Genomic DNA, 24418 nt, shown 5'->3' with positions numbered 1-24418 from the left:
TTTAGTCGAAATAACAGTATCACAATCCATCAAAAAATAAAAAATGATTTACAGTTAACAATCAAACATTCCACATGAGGGATATAAGTTTGTTGTAGACACTGGTGCAGTACAAACTGTTAACATAGCAGCACACCACATCGAATTTAAATTTTTTACAAAAATCATAATATAGATCAGTTATAAAAAGATTATATTACAAAAACTGACAGAATTGTCATTGATTTAATAATTTAGGAAGGTTTCTGTAAAACAGAATTTTAAAGGAAGAAAGTAGTCCTGTTGCTTATAATTAATAATAAATCAGACATTTAAAAGAAACATGCCTGGTAGATGTGATTAAAAAACATAGCTACTCAAACAGAGATGAGCCATGACTCTGTAGCCTTGGTTTTTAACTCCTGTGCTTTTAGCTGTCTGGCAGTGTCTCCTTCCTTCTTCCCTTACTACTTCTCTATTTCCTGATTGTGTGTGCTGCTGCAGAATAATCAGAAGTGTGAGTTCTACTTTCGCATTTGTAAAGAGACAAAAAATCTAGGAGATTTTGTTGAGTATCATACATAATGTCTGCAGCAGCTCCCAAAATATATAAGTAATTGTTTAGATTGAGCAGAGGGCAACATTTGCAAAATATAATGACAAAACTAACAAATGAAGTCATTTTTTGCTATACTTGGACTTTAACATTTAAGTAAAACTATGGTACAGTTCTACACCATATCACACTGAGACAATGTCATAATCCCGATTGGATCAGTCAAATACTTTCAAAAGTTGTGACTTGCCAAAGATTTAAAAGAAATGCTAAACAGGAAAAACTCTGCATTTAAATATGGAAACATATCTGAAGAGAAAGAAGTGAAATGTGAAATCAAGCATGGAAAGCTGAAGGATAAGGACAGGACTGTGAGTTAACTGAGAACTGAAGACCCGGGGTCATTTTGGAATAACTTGATAAGGATGTTTGGCATTCAAATTAAAAAAAACTCAAGTGGAATTGGAAGGGTTTAAAACTGTCTATTAAGTGGTCTCCAAAATTCTATTAATTCTGCTTAAGAATTCCGACACAGTTCCTTCAGCAAATTAAAATAAAAGAAAATCTCTGGACCATACAGAATAAGTGGACATTTGCTTTTGTCTTGTACAAGCATCAACTGCTGAATATTCCACTACATACAGTATATCTGAATTTACAACAGGTGCCTGCGCACTGGAAACAGGCCAATGGAAATCCAGTTGCCAAAACAGCATTTCCAAAACCGTATTAAATCATTTCAGACCAACTGAGTTTGCTTCTCACAAAATAATGAAGTCCTTTGAAAAACTGATGAAACAAGAGCTGCTAAACAAAATGCAAGCTTATGTGAAACAGAGCAAGTAGGATGTTGAATGCCACAGAGACACTTCTGCATTAGCAGTATGAATACTTAGGAGACTCCAAAAGCCTTGAAAAGTCCACTCTCACATTTTAGCTGAGAAGCTGATTGAAAAGGTAGGTTTGGACTCCAAATTGATTGTTTGGATTCATAATACTTTTTTTTTTTACCAAAGGACAAAAAAGAGCGTTTGTTGACGGTTTTCTCTAATAACTTTACTTCATCCACTGGATCATCATACCCAGATGATGTTTTCCCCCTTATATATTCTGTACATAATTAACTGAAGGAATTTACCAATCTTAAAAATGTAATGAGGATTTTGTCATTACAAGCCTTTTTCATGATAAGGAGGACTGTCATGGACGTATTGTTGATGAAGTAGGTTAACATTATTATTTTCTTTGTTATTTAACATGCTTGTTTTTTTAGAGACTACTGAGGCTCACAGCCCATGCAACCTGAGACTTTACTAATAAAATATGAGCAAAGGCCTTGACACATCACTTTCTTGAACAGATAAAATTTACAAAACACTGTGTAGCACAATCAGCACTAAAATGTACCCCTTATATGAGGCTGGATATGCAAGGAATTCTATAGACAAGGACTTACGAGGTTGACTTGGGATTGGTAGGAGAAAGAAGAGACCACTAGGGTAAGAATACACTGCCTTAGTCTTACTTGCTGATCTCACATGCTATTATAGAGTTAAGTACATCCTGCTGTACAGTGGACTACTAAAATTCGTGTATATTAAGAAAATGTTACATCAGAATTTTTTTTTAACCATATGGGTCTATTCTTTCCAAAAATGCCACACTTGGTGGTGCATACATTTTTTTGTATTATCAGGATGTCAGGTGCAGCAGTGGTCTCATACATATGAAAGAATATCTTTCTCAGTCACTTTGGTGATCTTTAGCATGTGAAGTAATTTATTTATACATTTATAAAGATATGTTTGTGTATTTTAATACTTTGATTAGTTGTATATAGTGGATGCACAACTGACAATTCCAACAACGATTTGAAACTCAATTAAAATAAGAAAAGAGCAGGGAACAAGCTTTAAGATTTTCTAGTTAACTTGACATCTGTGTGCATTTGTCACCGACACCTCCATTCTAAGCTTGTAGAATAGAAAGTAATAAAGTGTACATTATATATCAGTGCTACGAAAACAACCGGTGCTTGGACACAATTTTTAACATTAGGAATTAAAACTATAGTGGAAAATACTGAACTCAATTTAGAGTTTGTGAAACTAAGTAAGCTGAAATTGATAACCTTAGAGAACCAAACAGACTTTTATTCATGTAAATAGTTTACCATGTTTTCAAAGGGTTAATGGTATACAGGGAGTCCTCAGGTTACGACGTCTCGACATACAACATTTCGAGTTTACAAAGCTCACTCCCATAAAAACTTTACAAAATTGAGACATGAGTGTTTCGTTAGCGTTGTACTTACAGACTATGTGGGCAAACTAGTTTGGTTGCACGCAGCAGAAGAATAAGCAGTAACGCAGCATATGAGTGAGTGAGTTGGCAAACTAGTTTGGTTGTGCGCGGCACAAGTGTTCCATTTGTGTTGCTTTGTTTGGCAACTTTTTGGCCCTTATCATGGCTCAGATGGAAGTGAAATGAGACATTGTAAAGAGATCAGAAGGTAGAAAAGTAAGGAATTTTTTTTACACTCATTTTTTGTCATTTTTTCTGTTACCACAGTACAGTATATTTATGTCCTTTTCTTTTTCCTGTGGTTTAGTTGTGTTTTTATGTTCTAGATTATGATTTTGCAAATGTGTTAGGATAGGTAAATGACTTAGGCAAGGGTGTGTTTCGACTTACACCAAAAATCAGGTTACATCACTGTTGTAGGAACAGAACTGTGCCGTAACCTGAGGACCCCCTGTTTTTTAATTTAGGTACTTGTATGATACATTCAAGAGCTTAAAAATGAACTGAATACAGTCCATTTTACACTACCTTTAAATAATTTACTTGTTACACCAAGTAGTGAGTGAGTAGTTTTATTCATAAAATTATTTATAAGAAATGTAATGATTTACTTCATGAAGTTAGAAGTACATAATAAACAAGAATAGTTGCATCTGATATTTGAAACATTAAAATGTGTACTTCAATGTAAATGTTTAAAGTCTAAATTGTCTCTATTTTAATAGAAATTTGTAATTTTGTTCCCCTTTGATAGATTTCCATAGAGGGTTAGTTCTCTCTTAAAGCATAAAAAATCCAAAATATCATATTTGTAACCACTGACCTTGAAATAGACTAAAACGTTTGAAATGTATAACGTTTAACCTTCTGGGAGTAGCTCTTAAAGAGGTTGAACCAACAGTAAAGAATCAAATCTAAAAATTATAGTTGTAATCAGCAACCTTGTAATAGCATAAAATGGCATTTCACATACTGTATCTATATTATCAATCCCCATTTTTGAAAGTTTTGTGAAATGGAATAACTTTGACCTCCTGCATCCCATTAGGGGTGTGAATCCCTGGGGTCGGTAGATTTGGCATGTACAAGTTCAAATCCTTCTGATCATTTTTGCTGAAGACACCTATTAGTTTACTCTGTGTTGGGGTTCTAGTCGGGGAAACCCCATTTAATTGTTGCATTTTGGATTGTTGCAAGTAAAAAGCAAGAAAAGGTGCTACTGTCTCAGTGCTTCATCCTCCAGTACTACTCTGGTCAAACTGACAGTGTTCTAGTGGAGACATATTTTATGCAGCAAGGAAGGAAAAGGCAGAGTCTGAAGAGACTGGAAGTCATGTTGCCAGGGTCCAAATGGGCCTTCCGCTGTCCTGGGAATGGAACCAGAAGGATCAGTTATATACTGTGTAAGCCCTTCTTCAATTCCTCCAGTACACTAAATTGGTCTTTGAGAAACGCTCAAGAGGCTCCAGTGTTTGATAATTACTATAACGATAATATGGTATAATGAAGGGTAAAGTAGTTTACTTTTTATGAGATTAATATTTTTTATTGAAAAACACATACATGCATATATTTTACTCAAACTGGCAACATCAATACATTGCAAATAAGCATTTTTGTTGACTCGGGACGCAGCTGCATACCTGCTCGTCAATGTTAAACTGATATTTACCCAGTTTTCGGCTCATACAGATTTCTCTAGTTTATTACTATGCCTTGCTACATTACAGCTACTGTTATTAAACATTCCTGTTACACCACTATTGCAATAATTTGGTTTAATACAGGGTTAAAGATAGTTTACTTTTATGAAGATAACCTTTTGTTTCCAAAAAAAACAACTTAAATTCATATATTTTACCCAAAATGGCAACAGAAATGCAATTCAAATAAGCATTTCTGTTGACTCAGCTGTACACTTGGCAATAAACATTAAACCAAACTGATATTTACCTAGATTTTTTTTGTCTCACACTCTTATATTCCTGTTTTATTATATTGGATGTTATTATGATGCCTATTAAATTCTGATGAAATGTTTGTGTCTCTGAGGCTACCTACTTGTTTTTATTTGCATTTCTGGAAACACAGTTTCACCAGAAATCTGATTTTTTAGTCTGCTTCTTAAAGCATTTATATATTCTCTTCAAATGGTTATCCATGGACTTAAAAAATATTGTTTATACAGCTGTAAAATTACATACAAACATATAAAAATGGAGTTAATCTCTAGAATCCAATAAAAGGTAAATTTTTTAAAACTATTCAAGCAAATAATTTTTTTCCAAATCCTAAATTATATCCCTCGCCTTTATTTAAGTATTGTAAGTCTCAATTCAAGATAAAGAGATTATTGCATATCAATAAAGTATTACACATAGCTCCTTAGCATTTAGTCATTTCACCATTAGGATGTGTGTTTGTCATTTCTGTAGTTTTTTCTGATAAAGACTAGCTAAATTGATTGAATTAGAGTATATTATTCCTAAAATATCCCCTTTTTGTTATGGAGTCATCACTCACATAATTGGGGTTTGGTAATTCTGTATTTAAGAGGCTTTTTTATGATTATAAAGATAAAGAAACTGAGTAAGTGTTGAAATATTACTGTGAAATGTTGCTTAAATAATCATATTTTTATATCATACATCTTAATTAATAATTTCCACAATTTTGGCAGCTTTTATGCAAGAAACTCTGAAACATACAAACATATTTGTCATACCGGGTCACCTTAAATTACCATGCACCTGCTCATCAGCGTCTTTGTATTGCAGTTGTGTCAATCGGCACTGGCAGCAGGCAATCTGCTCACTCATCCCCCACTGAGGCATCTGAAGGTAGACACAAACTTTTCTGAGCGGAAGTCACTTTATCTGGGAGTTAGGCTTCTGAAATTCCATAGGGTAAATATATATTATTATTTGGAATACATACATTTCATGTGTGTTCTGTGTCTACAACAATCTGAGTAAATATAGGATGATAGGAAATGTGAGGCAAGAAATGTTAAACACATAACTAAAACAAATTTTTTTCATATTATAATGACAAAATGTTGATGTGAGGGGTATAATGTGTGAAAACTGAAGTCTAAATATCAAATAAACACTTTTACAAAAGGCGTAACAAAACAAGTGCACTTTTATTCAAGAATTGAACCAAAGAAAAAGAAACTATTCAGTTTACATGTTGCTATCAATGTGTAAAAACCGAAGCCCAAATATCAATCAACACAAAACAGACATGTCCTCATGGCTGATGCAGTGGTAAGAATTGCTACCTCATAATTAAGAGGTTGCAGATTCAATCCTGGGTCCTCCTGCAAGGGCCATTGTGCTTAGTTGACACAGACAGTCATAATGCAGCAGGACTGATTTTACCTGAAGACCTGGGTTCAATTCCCCTGTGAGGAGAATGTCTGTTCTGGGAGTATTTTCTCTTTGTTTAAAATGCTTTGAATTAAATAAAAATAAGACATATAAATTCGATACTAGATGTGCATTGTGAACTTTAATTTCCAGCCATTTTTTAAACTTATTGTTTAACTAGCAAAATACCCGTGCTTCGCAGCGGAGAAGTAGTGTGTTTAAAGAAGTTATGAAAAAGAAAAGGAAACATTTTAAAAAGAACATAACCTGATTGTCAATGTAATTGTTTTGTCACTGTTATGAGTGTTGCTGTCATCAAGGATTTGATTATCATTATTTCTTTCAATCAGGTTCGTGTTTGGAGGATGTGTTGTGTTCAAGTTACATTCCGTGTTTGTCAACTGTTGTAAAGATAACAGGTTTCATTCATCAAAGTGTTCACTACCCAAATCGCTACTCGTGAATGTAAGATGTTTACAATGGTGTGACGTAAGAGGAAGTGACTGTAAGAAGGGAAGGGGGCACATATTTTGAATGAAAAGGGAGAAGACAGCGAAGGAGCAGAAAAGTGAGAAGGAAAACTGTTTAAATAAAGAGCTAGGAAGGTGAATGGAAAGAAGCAGCCAGCGGTAAAGCAAGGAAGACTCCGTAATAAGGACGGTTGGGTGCACGTATAAGGTGTAACAATAAGACTGTTAAGCCTTATGATAATGTTCCCGCACGGAGGGTTTAGAGAGACGCACTGGGAGAAGTATAGAATAGGGAAGCCCGTGTGACTGTTCTGCTGTTCTCCTTCAACAGTTCTGTGGTTCTGCATATTTTTATGCACCTCTCTAAAGTCAGTTTGTCTTCTCTCAGTAATCTTTGTTGCAAATTTGCATCACTGGTTCCGCACATAATTCGGTCACGTATAAGGGAACTTTTAATCTCCCCGAAATTGCATGTGCCTGCTAACACTCTCAGATCTGTGACATAGTTGTCTATACTTTCTCCCCTTGCCTGATTTCTTGAAAAAAATCTGAACCTCTCTACAGTTTCGTTTATTTTCAGGTTGTAATGTTCATCAAGCTCATGGTTAACTAATCAGGTCTTACATCACCGGTCAGCATCTGACACAATTCTCTGCCACTCTCTCCAATAAGATAATGGAATAATCTGACCTTAGTGTTTTCCTCTGCCTCCGGCATTGCAGGTTCTGTGTATAATCTGAATTCGTCCTTCCATGTTCTCTATGACTTCGCCAGGTCTTTAGCATCGAGGCTTTATGCCCTGCGTCTTCTCATTAAACTTGTGTCTCGCGAATATCTTGTGCTATCTTGCGATGCCCACAGCTTTATTTAATTTTAGCTCAGACCCGACACTTAAAAGTTTCTCTCGCACTTTCGCTGAGTTTGTGCCAAACACTATTCTATCCCTGACCATCTCATCTTTGTTTGCATAAGCATAGCCCTTCACCAGCAATTTTAACTCCGTTAGAAAGTGATCAAAAGTCTTGTTTATACCCTGTGTCCCCTCAGTAAACTTGTATCTCGCGAATATCGTATTCGTCTTAGGCATGACAAACGGCAGAGGCAGCGTGTCTATTAACTTAATTTAAACTTAAGGTTTACACCGTGCTTTGTTTCCGCATATTCTTTTACTGCCTTCCCAATTGTGTAATGCGTTTTTTGAACAGGTTTCATTCATTAAAGTGATCACTACCCAAATCGGTACTCGTGAATCTAAGATGTTAAATAGGCATTCCCGGTATTAAGTTGTGGATTTGCCTGCGAATATTTAGTGGCAGCGTGTCTGTGAACATAATTTTAAACTTAAGCTTTACACCTTGCTTTCCTATTGATATGTGTACAAAGGCTTGTTCAGCGTCAGAGGGTTTCCGCAGTAGCTGCACTTATAAATATGCTAAGTACAGTCCTTCACCCGCGAATATTTACCTTATATGGGCAGGCACTCAATTACGTGGGAGGCGTGATGATGTGGGATGCAACTACGACTCACACGGCGACCGAGCTGCAGGCTATGGCAGTATCTATGGACAAAAGTAGGTTCCAGTTATGACCGTTACGCGTAGAATTTCGAAATGAAACCTGCCTAACTTTTGTAAGTAAGCTGTAAGGAATGAGCCTGCCAAATTTCAGCCTTCCACCTACACGGGAAGTTGGAGAATTAGTGATGAGTCAGTCAGTGAGTGAGTCAGTCAGTCAGTGAGGGCTTTGACTTTTATTAGTATAGATGTGTAAGGTGCTTAGGATTGGGGTGAAATCCTACCTGAGACATACATTACACATTTTTTGTACCACAGGAATGGTTTAACTTTAATAATGCAAAAATGTTTCACACAGGGCGGCACGGTGGCGCAGTGGTAGCGCTGCTGCCTCGCAGTTAGGAGACCCGGGTTCGCTTCCCAGGTCCTCCCTGCGTGGAGTTTGCATGTTCTCCCCGTGTCTGCATGGGTTTCCTCCGGGCGCTCCGGTTTCCTCCCACAATCCAAAGACATGCAGGTTAGGTGGATTGGCGATTCTAAATTGGCCCTAGTGTGTGGGTGTGTTTGTGTGTGTCCTGCGGCGGGTTGGCGCCCTGCTCGGGATTGGTTCCTGCCTTGTGCCCTGTGTTGGCTGGGATTGGCTCCAGCAGACCCCTGTGACCCTGTATTTGGATTCAGCGGGTTAGAAAATGGATGGATGGATGTTTCACACAATAGATTTAAACCAAATATTTCAACAACAAAAAAAAAAGTACATAATTATAGAAGCATATTTAGTTTGAGGCAGATTACCAATTTCATAAAATGTGTAAAAGACTTGTGAACTTTCAACTCTTTGCTGAAAAGATCCTATAAATGTTCCTCATGATTGTAAAAAGATACTCAAGAGAACAAAAAAAAGGCACAACAAAAATAGTCAGCATATTTTCACAATTATTGAATTAACAATTTCTTTTTTCCCCTTTTCCTCCTCCCACCTCCTCCTTCCTGTTGCATAAAAAGCAAATGATTGGAACTCTTTCCAAGTCGTCTCCCTTTCCATCCCCTTATCCTTATAAAGGGCAGTAAATGTTATTGCCAAGGTGTCTTGGAAATGCCATGTGCATATGAGAGCTTTTAGGACCCTGTTAGAGCTGAAAATGGCAAAATCGATAGATGCAGCCTCAGGGCTACACATCAGGTCTTTTCTGTTTCTGCTGTCCTTTCTCTTCAGCTCTTTTCCTTGTTGCACCCAGTTCCTGCTGAAAGAACTCTGTTTCTGCAAAATCTTTAAATTCAATTTTCTGATCTGTCAGTTCCTCTGGTCCATACGTTTTAAAAACTTTTGTAGAATAGTAGAAATAACGTATGGGACCTTGCTGGTAAAAAATTGAACTGAAGACCCATCATTTTTATATTGTGATTTTGGCTTGCCAAGAGAAACACAGAATTTTGTTATTTTTTATGTATTTGATGCTGTTGGTGTTGCTGCTTCTGTTGTTTTTTCTGTGATTTCACACACAGTTCTCCGAATTAAATCCTGTAACAGTAGTAGAACAGGAGAAGGTGAAGGGGGTAGACAATGGCAGGAACAGTCTCAACTGGCACATAAGCAATATGGCTACCCATAGTAAAACTGTGCCAGAATCTTTGTGTCTCTATTAGTTTCTCCTGGCTAGTGTGTAAAGAAGAGCTAACATTCTTCATTTTGGCAAGATAATTCACGTCTCTTTCTTTATGGGCTCTTGTTGTTGGATGGAGCATGCTGTTTGGGTCTGTACAAGACTTCTGAACCATGGCCGCATAATCATGGTCCACAACTTTAAGCCTATATTTCTGGCAGTGATAGTTATTGATAAGGCAATGGCTTCCTTCAATTCAGATGTCTATCGTTTATGATCAAGGATAAACACCCTTCCACCAGTTTTCACTGGTCCAGTGTGAGCATTTGCTGGTGATGACAGCAAAGACAGAGGTGGTGTGTTGGGTGGTTCTGAAACAAAGAAGAGATCATTAATATTCATAAAATTACAAAATTAGGTATAGTTTGTCTGTTATAGTTTGTGTAATGAATTTACCTGTTTATGGATGAACACTAGAATCTCTGCAAAGTGAGACTTTTCCTTTTATGTCAGCACCTGGAGGAAACTGGAACAAGACAGATGGCCTGGTGGAAGCTGGTGGCGAAGGAAGTGCCTGGACAGTGGTAGAGCTGCCCTCTGTGGCTGTCTCAAAGAGGACAGAAGACTCAGTTTTCTTCCTGTGTTTATCCCAATCAAGAAGAACAGGTCAATATCCTGGCTCTATGTATTCAAGGCCAAATCTCTCTCCTATATCTCTGTCAGAAAGATTAAGGGAAGGATATTTTTATTCCCCAGTTACTCTTTTGGAGGCTGCATTCAGCTCTGAAATTGCAGCTTGGTCAAGAACCCTTGGTAGGATAACCCCATGCTGCTGCAGGTCCACTAAGCACTAGTAATTCCACTGAGCAACACCTGTCATTCCTTAAGCTTGAAATAACTGTTAGGATACATATGTTCCAGTGACCCATTGAGACTGCTGGAAATGGTAGCCCTCCTGCTGAGATGTTCCTTTGATGGGGATCTGGACAGGAGCTTTGGCCCCCTCACCCTGAACATGGTTCAACTGCACAGTCCCACCATACCTGTAAAGTATGCCATCTGGAAGCTCGGGAACACTGAGGTCGCCCCGAAGGATGTGCACCCTTTGAATTCTTCAAGACTTGAGCATAGATGGCTTGAACAGGTATATGTGATTTGGATCCTTGCTAGGTAAAATGCTGGAACACTTCCTCAACCCTCTTCAGCAGCTCATCTGGTTGTGGGATTTTTGTCCTACAATGCTCTCGAATATGTTGCTTTGTAGGATTTGCAGGCTGAATTCCACAAAACACCTAGACATTCTTGAGTTGCTGCATATTCAGTGACTCTTCATTAGTCAATACATGTCTAAATCCACACTATATGGTCTGCATATTACAGATGGAGCCACGTCAAATAGCCGTGGCCGTGTGAATGGCGTGCGAATGGCGTACGGCTGCCCTATGCACGCCGTGATCCCCCCCTCCCTCTACTGATAGAATGCGTGTCAAGATTTCACAGTAAACACGCCCATTCATGCCCTATTTATTCATTTACCTGGTTCCACCACTAGATGGCGCTTTGTTCTCAAGAACACGTTAACACACGCCAGCAATTTAGCTGCGCTGAGTTGCAATCACGTGATTTTAACATTATATTTTATTATTATAATTATAATATTATATTATATTATTATATAGGAGCTTCCCTGTCTGCCTATCATATAGTGCCTTTCCTTCCTACCTACCTATCTATATATCTATCCCCTTAGCTGTTTTTTATATATCTATTATACAGTGCCTTCCCTGTTTATTTATATATCTAGTGCCTTCTCTGTCTGTCTGATTGCATATAGCGCTGAACTTACTGCTCTGTACTATTCTGTCCTCTGCATGTCCTGGAGTACAAAAGAAACAGCACCATACAGCAACATGTGCGAACTGGCAAGATCGGGGAAAAAACACGCGGTCACTGATTACAAACCGCAAGATGAATGAAAGCGATAATATATGTAAAAACATCATCGCACTAATGCAATATTATTTGAAAACGAATAGCGCCAGATCGGGTTTGAATATGCCTACATATTGCATGTACTGTGCGTTGAAAGTGCTGCACTGAATAAGCTGACTCCTTCTGTAACAGCGTGTATTCAAACCCGATCTGACGCTAATATTGCATGTACTTAACTATTTTAGAATAAAAACATACATTTTATTTCAGTCAGTCTGTAAGAGCCAGTGTAAATGCATGATAATTGTAACGGTTAGCTTTTTTTAAATTCAGTTCCATTCTCTCAGTCACGTTCACGAAACCCTCCCCTCTGACAATGCTGTTTTCACATAAAGACGCGCTATAACTCAAATGTGATTTATTTGGAGACGCGCTATAGCTCGAATGTGATTTATTTGGAGACGCTATACTCGAATGTGATTTATTTGGAGACGCGCTATACTCGAATGTGATTTATTTGGAGACGCGCTATACTCGAATGTTATTTAAACAGGGAAGAAAGTACAATGTCAGGTGCTCATTCAGTGTAATAGGAACCATAGCACAGAGAGATGTGTACACTGCAACAAGTACACATGTCGTGAATGTAGGAAGGGTGTGTGGGAATTGTTAATATTTGAATGTGATGATTTTATACAGCACGGATCGGAAATCAGCAATTCTTAGCATTGCACCACGCAAGCTGTCGTATCAACCGCCTACTGTAACTTGCTTTATTTTTTCTTCACTTATAGTCTAGAATAAAAGTGCACTTGTTTTTATTCTTGTACACCAACATATGTTCCTGTGTTTGAGCGACATGGGCATGCTCAAAAAAATAGACGTGTAATGCCACGAAAACTGCATGCAGGCACTTCAGTTCGCAAGCATTGGTACGAGAATGCAGTCACAAGTACACTGCAGAGCTACAGCGCATCTTTATGTGAAAACAGCATTCTCAGATGGGGGGTAGGGAAGGATCCTGAACACGACTGAGAGAATGAAAAGTGAATAAAAAAAAAACTAACCTTTACAAGTATCATAAATTACACTGTTACACACTGAAATCAAATGCATGTTTTTATTCTAAAATAGTAAGAATAAGAGCAGTTTACTTCTCAAAACAAAGAGGTGCAGGATCGAACTCACGGTCTTCTGACTCGCAGTCGGAGCTGATTCAATTGCGCACGGAGGCAGTCGCGATAAACAAGTGTCAATGTCGCATGTTAAGGCGGTTTTTTCTGCAGTTATATTTTTTTGAATAAAAGCATACTTGTTCTGTTATATTTGTTCCTTTTGTGAAAGTGTTTGATATTTGGACTTCAGGCTTCATACATTATATAGTTTATGCTTACATTTTGTCATTTACTACTACAATATGAAAACGTTTCTGTTTTAAAATGTGTTTACACGGATTACTGTAGAAACGGAACACACGTGAAAAGCGTGTATTCCAAATAATGATCTATTATTTCCTCTCTAAAACTCCACTTCACTCCCAGATAATCCAACAAGGCATGAGCTGGGAGAAGTTTGTGCACGTTCTAAGTCGTTCGGGGGATGGAATAGCCGGCTACTTGCAGCTTTTCTTTTATCAGCACATTTAGATTAACAAAAGACACTGGCGGAGAGGTGAGAACGGTTTTAAGAAGCGATTGACTAGTTTTGGAAGAATACATTTTATTTCTAAAGTCGTGTGCGTGTTTTAATTGTTGGGGATTGTTTGGGTATTTAAAAAAAACATTTACTTGAACCAACTACTTACAGTAAATGGGCAAAAAATGGGAGACGCTTTTGTTTTAAATAGTCAAAGAGTTGGGCTAACAATAATAATTATTATTAATATTATTACTGGTCATAGAAACAAATGAAAACAATAGTTAAACACTTGATCATATGTATCTGTGCTAGTTTGTGTTTGTGATTATGTGACCCATAATAATTTTTCTCAGTATAAATAATTTTTTGGGTTTTAAGAACTCCATCAAAAGAGCAAACACAAACTTAGGTGAGAAACCTCAGTGGAGAATCCTGACTATGACGTGGCGCTAATTGCTCTGTGTGTGTTTTTTTGGCGGGGGGAGGGGTTCTTTAGACCTGTCTGCGCAAATGTGTTTGTGTTAAAGCCAACGGAGAAATGCAGGAGCGCACACACACACACACCTCTCATCCACAAATGCTTTAACTGTTGTCTTGTAAATCGTTGATTAAACCTATGAACACAGCTGTTCAGCAGTCCTAAACACAAGCGCATGGTCTATTTTTGTCCTTAATTAAAAGACATCAATACGTTAATAATTAACACAAAGATAACATTGTTTATTTTGCTGAATAAGGTAATAAGCTATATTTAAAATAAAACAAACCAGGAAGTTAGTGTTTTATACATTAAAGTACTCTGTATAACCAAGTGCCCTAACAAACAGCAACAGTGTACAGTACAGACAAAGAGTGTGTGTGCTGGTGGGGATTGGAAGGTGAATTAGGATACCTCATTTACAAGACAAAAGACGGTCTGAGGTGTGAATGCAGCTCCGCTTTGCTCTTCGTGTGTGTGTGTTTTTAGGTTACTAGGGGTGCATTCTTAAATTCAGTCTGTCTAAATCTTTATAAACGCCAAGTTGGAAAATCATGTTTGAGAAAATGACAACAACAATTAAAATCTTGATCATTTGCGTCCGTGCTATTTCGTGCTTAAGTGACCCAAAATATTTTTCTTAGTTTTCTTAGAACTTCATTAAAAGACAAACTTAGGAGGAGTGGAATGTGAGAAATCTCAACGGAGAATGTACTGACTTCTCCTTATTACTGACTGTTAGATGGTGCTAAAATGTTTTTTTTCGTCCTGCTGGCGCAAATGTGTTTGTGTTAAAGCCAGCTCAGACAAACCTGACGAATGCCGGGCGCGCACACACACACACACACCGGTGGCACTTTGGCAGTTAGTGCTTCAACGTTAAACGAAGCCCGTAAACTTGATCCTGAACAGCAGACTGACTTTAACAATAATAGTTGATTGTTTTATATTTATGTTTTTGTATATACTGTATTTTTAAATGTTCAAATGAACGTTTCAGAGTATATAATTTGTTGTGTCATCTGTTTACAGTGTTGGCTGATTTTGTGATTGAGACCCATGGGTTACATTGAACTGGAGTGGGACAAACGGCAAAGCCAAATTGTCCAAGAATTTAAAAGAGAATGTGCACGAGACTGTCATGCAGAGATTTCCGGATCTGACAGCGCACCACTGGTTCCGAGTCGGCTATTCCATCCCCCCAACGACTTAAAACGTGCACAAACTTCTCCCAGCTCATGCCTTGATTGATTATCTGGGAGTGAAGTGGAGTTTTAGAGTGGAAAGAATAGATCATTATTTGGAATACACGCATTTCACGTGTGTTCCGTTTCTACAGTAATCCGTGTAAACACAACTTAACTGGGTCGGGAACACTTAATATAAAGCATTTAATGTGCTACATTAATTAATGACGGGTTTGAGAAAATCTAGTAAATTAAACATTCATTTTAAGATTTAGTTTAGTTTGCGACATTCTACTGACAAAATAAACTATTAGAATAAAGTGGAAAATGTCGACTTTAATCTCGACATAATTGGCGACAATAAAGTGGAAATGTCGAGAATAAAGTCAACATGTCGACTTTAATCTCGACATTTAGATTTTTTTCTTCACTGTGTCCGTATTTTTTTCACCGTGGCCCTAATACGCTTCCGTAATGTACACTGGCTCTTACAGACTGACTGAAATCAAATTTATGTTTTATTCTAAAATAGTTAAGTACATGCAATATTAGCGTCAGATCGGGTTTGAATACACGCTGTTACAGAAGGAGTCAGCTTATTCAGTGCAGCACTTTCAACGCACAGTACATGCAATATTATTTGAAAACGAACAGCGTCAGATCGGGCGCATATTCAAACCCGATCTGACGCTATTCGTTTTCAAATAATATTGCATTAGTGCGATGATGTTTTTACATATATTGTCTCTTTCATTCATCTTGCGGTTTGTAATCAGTGACGCGTGTTTTTCCCCGAACTTGCCAGTTCGCACATGTTGCTGTATGGTGCTGTTTCTTTTATACTCCAGGACATGCAGGGGACAGAATAGTACAGAGCAGTGAGTTTAGCGCTATATGCAATCAGGCAGAAAGACAGACAGGCAGAGAAGGCACTAGATATATAAATAAACAGGGAAGGCACTGTATAATAGATATATAAAAAACAGCTAAGGGGATAGATATATAGATAGGTAGGAAGGAAAGGCACTATATGATAGGCAGACAGGGAAGCTCCTATATAATAATGCAATATTGTTTGAAAACGAATATGTAAATGCATGATAATTGTAAAGGTTAGCTTTTTTTAAATTCAGTTCCATTCTCTCAGTCGCGTTCACGACCCACCCCCAAATCTGACAATGCTGTTTTCACATAAAAGCGCTATAACTCAAATGTGATTTATTTGGAGACGCGCTATAGCTCGAATGTGATTTATTTGGAGACGCGCTATACTCGAATGTTATTTATATAGGGAAGAAAGTACAATGTCAGGTGCTAATGTAATAGGAACCATAGCACAGAGAGATGTGTACACTGCAACAAGTACACATGTCGTGAATGTAGGAAGGGTGTGTGGGAATTGTTAATATTTGAATGTGATGATTTTATATAGCACGGATCGAAATCAGCAGTTCTTAGCATTGCACCACGCAAGCTGTCGTATCAACCGCCTACTGTAACTTGCTTTATTTTTCTTCACTTATAGTCTAGAATAAAAATATTTTACTAACTAGTTTTATTAATTCATTATTTAATAATAAATAGCATAATCATCATGGGTTGTGTATTGAGTGATTTAACTAATCTGTTTTATTAATCGGTTTGTTGTTGTTTTTTTTACCACGTCATCTATTTATGAAACTATGTTGACAATACAAGAACTGCCTATACAGTATATTAAAGATACGGTATAGGGCTTCCTGGACACTGCAGTTAACTGAAGCATTCAATGCTCCATCTGGCGGGATTATACAGCATTGCAACCATCTTTTTAGAAAGCGCATGGGGGCGTTTATGGGGCGGGGCATCGTTAACTGCGTCATCGCGGGGGATCACATTCCGTGCACGGATCGTGCATGGTCCTGTCATGGACCTGTCATGCTCCAGGCGGCTGTTTGACGTGGCTCCCACTGTACATGACACATTGATTCAAATTACTTTTATTCAAAGTGAGAGATTCAGTAGATAAATAGAAAACAATGGCTACTGACCCTCACCTGTCTACAAATGGAAGTTAGCTTTGTTAACCTCAACAGGTCTGTACCAGTTAGCCAAACCCTGGTTCATGGGCTTCAAAGACTTTAGCATTATCCAGGAAAGGATCATCCAGTTCTCATTCATCACTGCATAGGAGGACATGGTTCCAGATGTGAATGTAACCTTTCTGGCAACTTTTCTGGTGTGGTCTGAGTGTAAAGCTTGCACAAAGGTGCCTTGGAGGAGCTTTTTTATGGCAGGCTCCTGCCTTTTGTATTCAAATAAAAGGCAGTCTGTTAGGTAATAGGAAGAGACTGATACTCCACACCAACCATCAGAGTCCTCATATCCACCAAAAAGAGCTGATTTGTTGTCCCCTCTGAGAAACTCACTGATGGTTCTCTGGCCATACAGGCCTTTTTCAGCATCTGTGATATTCTGACTGCTAAGGAGGTGGGCCAGGTGAGCTTGCTATAATTAAGGTGCATCATTTCCATTACCTGGTTATCAGTAGATGACTGTCCTGTTCTACTTAGCTCATCCATAACAGTTTTGCAGATAGCGTTCTTATATGTTATGATAGCAGGCAAAATGTTGGTAAATCTCTGTGGAAGTTTTTCTGACCACTATGGATTGGCAACATTTCAATGTTTTTACATGCCATGCCGGAAAGTCTTTATGGAAACAGGTAGTATTGTCCACTGGTGCCAACAACCACACAAGGATGCGGTTGTGAACAAACCTCAGCATATGGCAGAACATAAGTTATTCCTCAGCCTGCCCATCAAGTTGTCATTTTCAGGCTTCCAGATGCAGAAGGGATGAAGCCGAAAATACTTTGGGGATGGAAGCTCCAAAGCGCAGTCTGTTAACTCAGGCTAAGGTGGGAAGACTCCAAAAGACACCATCTTCATGAGGTGGTGAACAGGCAGGTAGCCTGGTAACAGCCCCATGGATCCAGCTCTGTTTTCATCCAGACCTGCTGCTGGGAGCAGTTCCACTGCCTCATCTCTCTCTTCTTAGTGTGTTGAAGTTGTAGGTATGTCCCAAAGTCCCCATCTTATAATCGTGAATGAGCCCAGCAAGCTGCAACTATACTCATTTTGACTGCTAGTTTTGACACTACCCAAGCTATCATCCTTAGGTATGGATAAGTACAGTATATAGATTGACTAGTTAATCAAAATCTTTGTTTGAGAATTCCTGTTCTAGTTTCACCACCACCATCTACCAATACACCTACAGTTCTGCCACTACTACATTGGTCTGTTGGTTAATCTCACACTTCTATCCTTGATCATTACCAAAATTATTTTCACTTGAGACAGTTGGTCCACATTCAAAAGTTAACTTTGACTTTGTCTAACTAAAAGGAATCACCTACAATACCAAAAAATAAAATCATCTAAGTGTATAAACTGCTGCTTTTTCTGATAATATATATTTCTGTTGTGTACCGAGTTGTTCTTTCCATCCCTATTTCTTTATTCTATATACTCTAATTAAAAAAATATTGACTTACAACATAATGTTTGTCTTCCAGAGACGTGCTGTCTGGACGGGTATTCTGGGTGCAGCTTCTGGGGATATTTGCACTTTTGTTGTCTGCATTTTTACTCCCTTAGATGCTGCTGAGAAAGATTCTTTGGATGTAGCCTAAAAAGCTGGCTCTGCGCGATTTACTATTACACACGTTACTGTTCACTTTTGAACAGAATCTGGTTTATATACACCACTTTTTTTTTTTTAACTCTTTTTCAGTGTGCAAGATATAAACATTTTTGTCTAACAGTATACTGTTTGTTTAATTTTTTTGTGTTATTTTATATTTTTTATATAAGTATGTTTTTGCGTAAGAGTAATATATTGTATGCATACAATTCTCACTAATGGAGACTTTCTTTATTTTTGCTAATAGGCTTATCACTTTAAGGTTAGCTTCCTTGTTTAATTGTTCTCTTTTATGAATTACAAACTAACTTTTTCTCTTTCACTTACAATATGTATAAAAAGTATATAAAAATGACCCCAGGTCATATGAAGGGATGACTATATATATCAAATGTATTCACCCAGCTGATATTTTTTTTTTATTGTTATACAACATTAAACCACAGAGGTTTTAATTAGGTTTTTTCATTGACTTTTTCAACAGATAAAGACTAATGTCAAAGTGAAAACAGATTTCTGCAGTTATTTTATGCTTTATATTTGTAGCAGATTGTTTTGCAGTAGTCCTTATGTCAAGAAAATAGTACCAAGATTTTTTTTTTTATTACTTTTGTTATCACCAGCACGCCTAGAAATGTGGAACACACATTTTTTTTTTAATCAAAAACTTTGCTGCTTCAGAGTGAACATATTTGGCATGTTTAATGATTTTGTTTTCACATTCGAATCCACTACCCTTCACCTCCATTATAAAATGCAAGAGCAGGCTAGATATTTTTTTATTTTATGAAAAATGCTTCAATTTAGAACGCAGTCTCATTTGAGAAATTTAATATATACCTTAATTGTGATCTTTTCTTGAAAAACACTGAACTTGTTCTTTATGGGACAGAACAACATTGCAACTCCTTGGCTTTATCATCTTGAGGAAACCCTTTAAAATGGAAAATATATATAGGAAGTGGGAAGTAATTAATATATCTAAAACAGAAAATATAATAATATGTAATTTATATATATAATGTATAATATACGGTAATTACTTTATTATTATTATTTACAACATTAAGTATTGCTGTTCATTAGTTCCCAGCAGTAAGTCTTCCAAGCTTTGAAGTAGGGTGTCCTATGTGTGTCTGCATTGTTTTCTTTGAGGACAAAAAATTAAAATATTATTATAGAGTGTTAAGCAATAATAAATCAAAATAATTTTATTACTGTTGAGATTTAATCTCTTACAGGGATAGATAAGACAGGGAATTTACTTAAAATGTGTAAATATTTGTGAAGAGTCCTTCATGTGCAAATGAAAAGAATGGGCTGTTTAGCCAAGAATGGTTTAGTGGGTTTTACATTTTACTGGCATAATCGCACTGCTTCCAAGATCTGGGACACCTCTGCACTTACCCAAAGAAATCTAAAGTTCAATAAATAGTTTTAGCCTGGTTCAAAAATTCTTTTATGTCTGTCCGATTTGATGGAAACATTTTCTAAATCAACTATATCATTAGTAATTCCTTTTGCATACTTTCATTTGTCATGGGCACTGTAAAACATTTTGCCCTTGGACAGAAGGAAGTCTAACACAGAAAAGCTGTCACCAAGGAGACAGCAGTTTAATGAATATTGCAATATTAGTAAAAATGGTTAAATGGTTACTATGGCAATTTCTGCAGTAGACAGGCACACAATTTTTCTCTCCTCCACTGTTAACTGGTTATACATATGTTCACTCAGCATGATTTTTTCTTATATTTATAAATTAGATTTTTCGTTAGATTGATTTTTCCTAAAATCTCCTTTGGAAGCAGTAAAGACAAATTATAAGGATCTCTTACTGTGCATTTAAACAGATTTTTGCACTGCCATTTGTACATATTTTATGGCTTTGTAGTATTCATTTATTGTTTTTAAACTGTAACTCTAGGTAAGCATGGTGAATCATGATGTAAATGACAAAACCAGAAAATAATAACCAGGAATTCATATCAGTGAATTTTTCAAAATAACTTTAAACTAGCAATAGACTAGGTTGAAAATTTGAGACCCAAAGTTATTTTGCTTCCTTGGGTTACTGCTAGAGCCTGAACAGAATCCCATGGAGTCCATATTAAATACTGAAAAGTAGTACTCACAAAACAAAAAATGAAAGTTTGATGTTAACAGTTTAGGTATCGCAAAAATGTATATGCTACTCATTTACTGTTATGTGTCAAGACATTAAAAAATTTTCGTTGGGTCTTTTCATCACTTAGAAAGCATCAGTAAAGTGTTTCTTCATCTCTGCAATGTGTGACCTACTAACAAAACTTCACTTTGGATTGATCTGAGGTGGCTTAATACTGAGAAATAGTTCTCTTGATATTACATATTTAGTGTAAGACTTGTTAATCCTTCATACTAACAAGCATTTTTTCTGTAATGTGAATATGTCACACAGTACAGAAATCACTTGCCTGTCTACTGATATTTTATAAGTGATATAATGACCAAAATAACCTTTGTTAATATCCTGTTCCATAAGAGTAAATGAGTTATAGATGCATGTTTGCAGTACCTTAACTAAAGTGTTGCCAGTTTTATTTTTAGATGAATTCGCATATACAGTAGAGTCTCACTTATCCAAAATAAACGGGCCAGCAAAATGTTGGGTAATGGGAGGTGTTAAGAAAAAACCTATTAAATGTTAAACTGTGTTATAATTTTACACATTATGAACCTAATACAGTGAAACCTCGGTTCATGAACGTCTCTGAACACATACAAATCAGGTTATGACCAAAAAGATTGCCAAACTTTTGCATCTGTTCCACGACCACACACTAGGTATACGAACGAGCCAGTTTCCCTTTCTGTTTGTGCGTGCCAATGATTTCCGCACGTGTTCAGTCTCTCCCTGTGCAGCAAGAGAGAAAGAGCACAAGAGAGACACAGACAGACAGAAACACACACACACATACACGAGAGACACAGGCGCACGCACACACACACACGAGAGAGACACAGGCAGGATCATGCACTTACACGCGCACACACACGTGAGAGGGACACAGGCAAGTGCACGCACGCACGCACGCATGCACACACACACACATGAAAGAGACACAGGCAGGCGCACGCACACACACACACACACACACACAAGAGAGACACAGGCAGACACACACGAGAGAGACACAGGCAGGCGTGCACACACACACACGCCAGAGAGGGCTGGCCACATAATCCACTGTAATCATGTTTTACAACAAAACAGAAAAATTTAACTGAAAAAATGAACTTAGCAACAAAAAATAGACTACGCTCAAGCTCGCAACTTGCAGTTCTTGTTGCCGATTTTTGCATTTTTTTTTTATGTGGTGGGACGTCGGATAATACAGAAAGGTTGGATAAGCGAGACTCTACTGTAATGTCAAAAGCACCTATTGTGATAGTCATGTCGTTCTGCCTATTCATCTGTCTATCCACACAAAACAACTCAGCTCCCAGTGGACTGATCTTGTTGAAAATTTACACATTTATTCTTCAAGAAAATTTGATGAGATGTTTCAATTTTTGTTGAGATATCTTGAATTCAGCATGATGTATACAAGTCAAATTTAGTGTGTTGTATACAAGTCTGAAATGTCAAAATCTTCCATTTAAAAGCATTAGTGAATTCACTAGCTTGTCTATCTTAAAACAAAGTAACAGTCTGTGTGAATTTAATGACAGATTATTTTACTGTTTCAAATCTAAATCGGAGGTCATTCCAATTTGTATATTTTCTCTTTCATTCATCTTACAGGTTCTCCTGTACGAATGCCAAGAGAGGAGGTTGTATGCAAGCCACATCTCTGGTACAGAGCAGCTAGAAATTTTACTTTGAGATTTAAGCAGAGATTTTTTAAATCCTCATCATGTTTGTTTAAAATATACCATGTTTAGGAATTTTGAACTACAGTTAGTCACAGAACCTTCCACAAACTATATATTTTTTTTTTCCCTGCAGGTTGGAGGGCCTACGTGCAGAGATAGATGCAGATTAACATCATAACCAGGACAAAGCAATTGCACGTTAAGGGCCTTGCTTAAGGGCCCAACAGCAGAGTCCCTTTTGGCATTTACGGGATTCAAACCAGTATCCTTCCAATTGCCAGTGCAGATCTCCAGCCTCAGAGCCACCACTCTGCCCGAGAAGAGAAGAATGGAAGTAAATCTAGGTGTGCAAAACCAGTTGTGTCAGACCCAAGAAGACTCCAGGCTGTAAATGTTAAAAATCATCTTCAATGAAGTACCATCTAAAGGGTTTAAATACTTGTGTCAACAGGATATTTCAGTTTTTATATTTTTAGAAAATTTCTAATATTCTGCTATTGCTTTGTCATTCTGGTTTCTGTTAAAATAAATGATTTTAGCACAACAAAAGGAGAAAAAGTGAAGAGGAGAAGCTAGTGTAGCAGTTGTCTCACCATTGGCATGATATGATTCTGTGAATTTTGAATATACTAAATGCATTCTTTACATATTTTCTACTTTAATTTCTTTTTGAACCTGTAGTTATTTTTTATCATTATTTTCAGGTCACCAATTTATGTCTTGTTTCTTTATTGCCATTGCCTTTTCATGCGTTTTCAAGTGGGCCATGGCCATGTTGTTGATAGCAATAAATTCTTGTTGTTTTTTCTTTTGTGAAAGAAGGTCTTTTTATGCCACCATTGTATATAGCAGACATGCATTGCAATGCTTGGGATTATATAATTAACATTGGGCATTGACATCAAAACAGCATTGTCACTGGCATAAAAAATTAGCATGAAATGCCAACATCAACAGTAAACACTCAATTCAAAATGGCAACATTACCCTCATAAAGGTAAAATGAAACTCAGAAAATGCAGAAATAAAGCTTCAATTATCAAAACCAATGATTATAACAAAGCTGCACTCACACTAGGAAGTAAACTGGTAAGCATAACAGAATATAAACATATGTATAATTATTGTTATTACTTATTATTAGAGGGCTTTGCCCCCTGCTTCCTTCGCTCGCCAACCCATACCCGGCCTGCGCTACACGCCAGCCACTATGTGTCTCTGCTGCTCGTTTTGTGAAGAGGGGGGCTGAATGCACCCCAATTAGATGTGGTCACTCCTCCAACACCCCCTTTTAAATGGTTTTATAATGGGAAACAAATACAGTCTTATTTCTTACCTCCTCTTTGCTCGATCAGCTGCTGCCTTGCTGCTGAACCTGCTGCCGCTGTGCTGCGTGATCTGCATCTCACTTGGCGCACTTCTGTCGTATCACCTATGTCCCTATATTTGATCTCTTTTCACTTTTACCTTTTCATCAATATCACATTGAATTTTGATTCTGTGTTTGGAATTACATCGTGACAATGCAACATATAACTGCCTGTGAGTGAATATCGTTTCTTTCTCTCTACAAGAAATGTGTCTGACAATAGCATTCACTCAACTGAGAAATGAGGGAACCGTGTGTGTGGTTATGTGGGCAGGACTTTTCCAAATCTCCTTGCATAAGTCTCACAGTGCTTCCGGCCCCGGGCATGGTTACATCTCTTGGCACAAAGACTCATCTTGCGGGACATGAAAGTGTCTCTCTGAGACAATCACACGTCGTCTCCTTCCAAGATTTTTTTTATAATAGAGAAGTTTGGCTTATGCCTTTATCCAAGATAACGTACAACATTTGAGA

Source organism: Polypterus senegalus, chromosome 5 (genome assembly GCF_016835505.1).
Source record: "Polypterus senegalus isolate Bchr_013 chromosome 5, ASM1683550v1, whole genome shotgun sequence".
Taxonomy (NCBI): Eukaryota; Metazoa; Chordata; class Cladistia; order Polypteriformes; family Polypteridae; genus Polypterus; species Polypterus senegalus.
The sequence above is the reverse complement of the archived record's forward strand: the minus strand, read 5'-3'. Positions refer to the sequence as shown.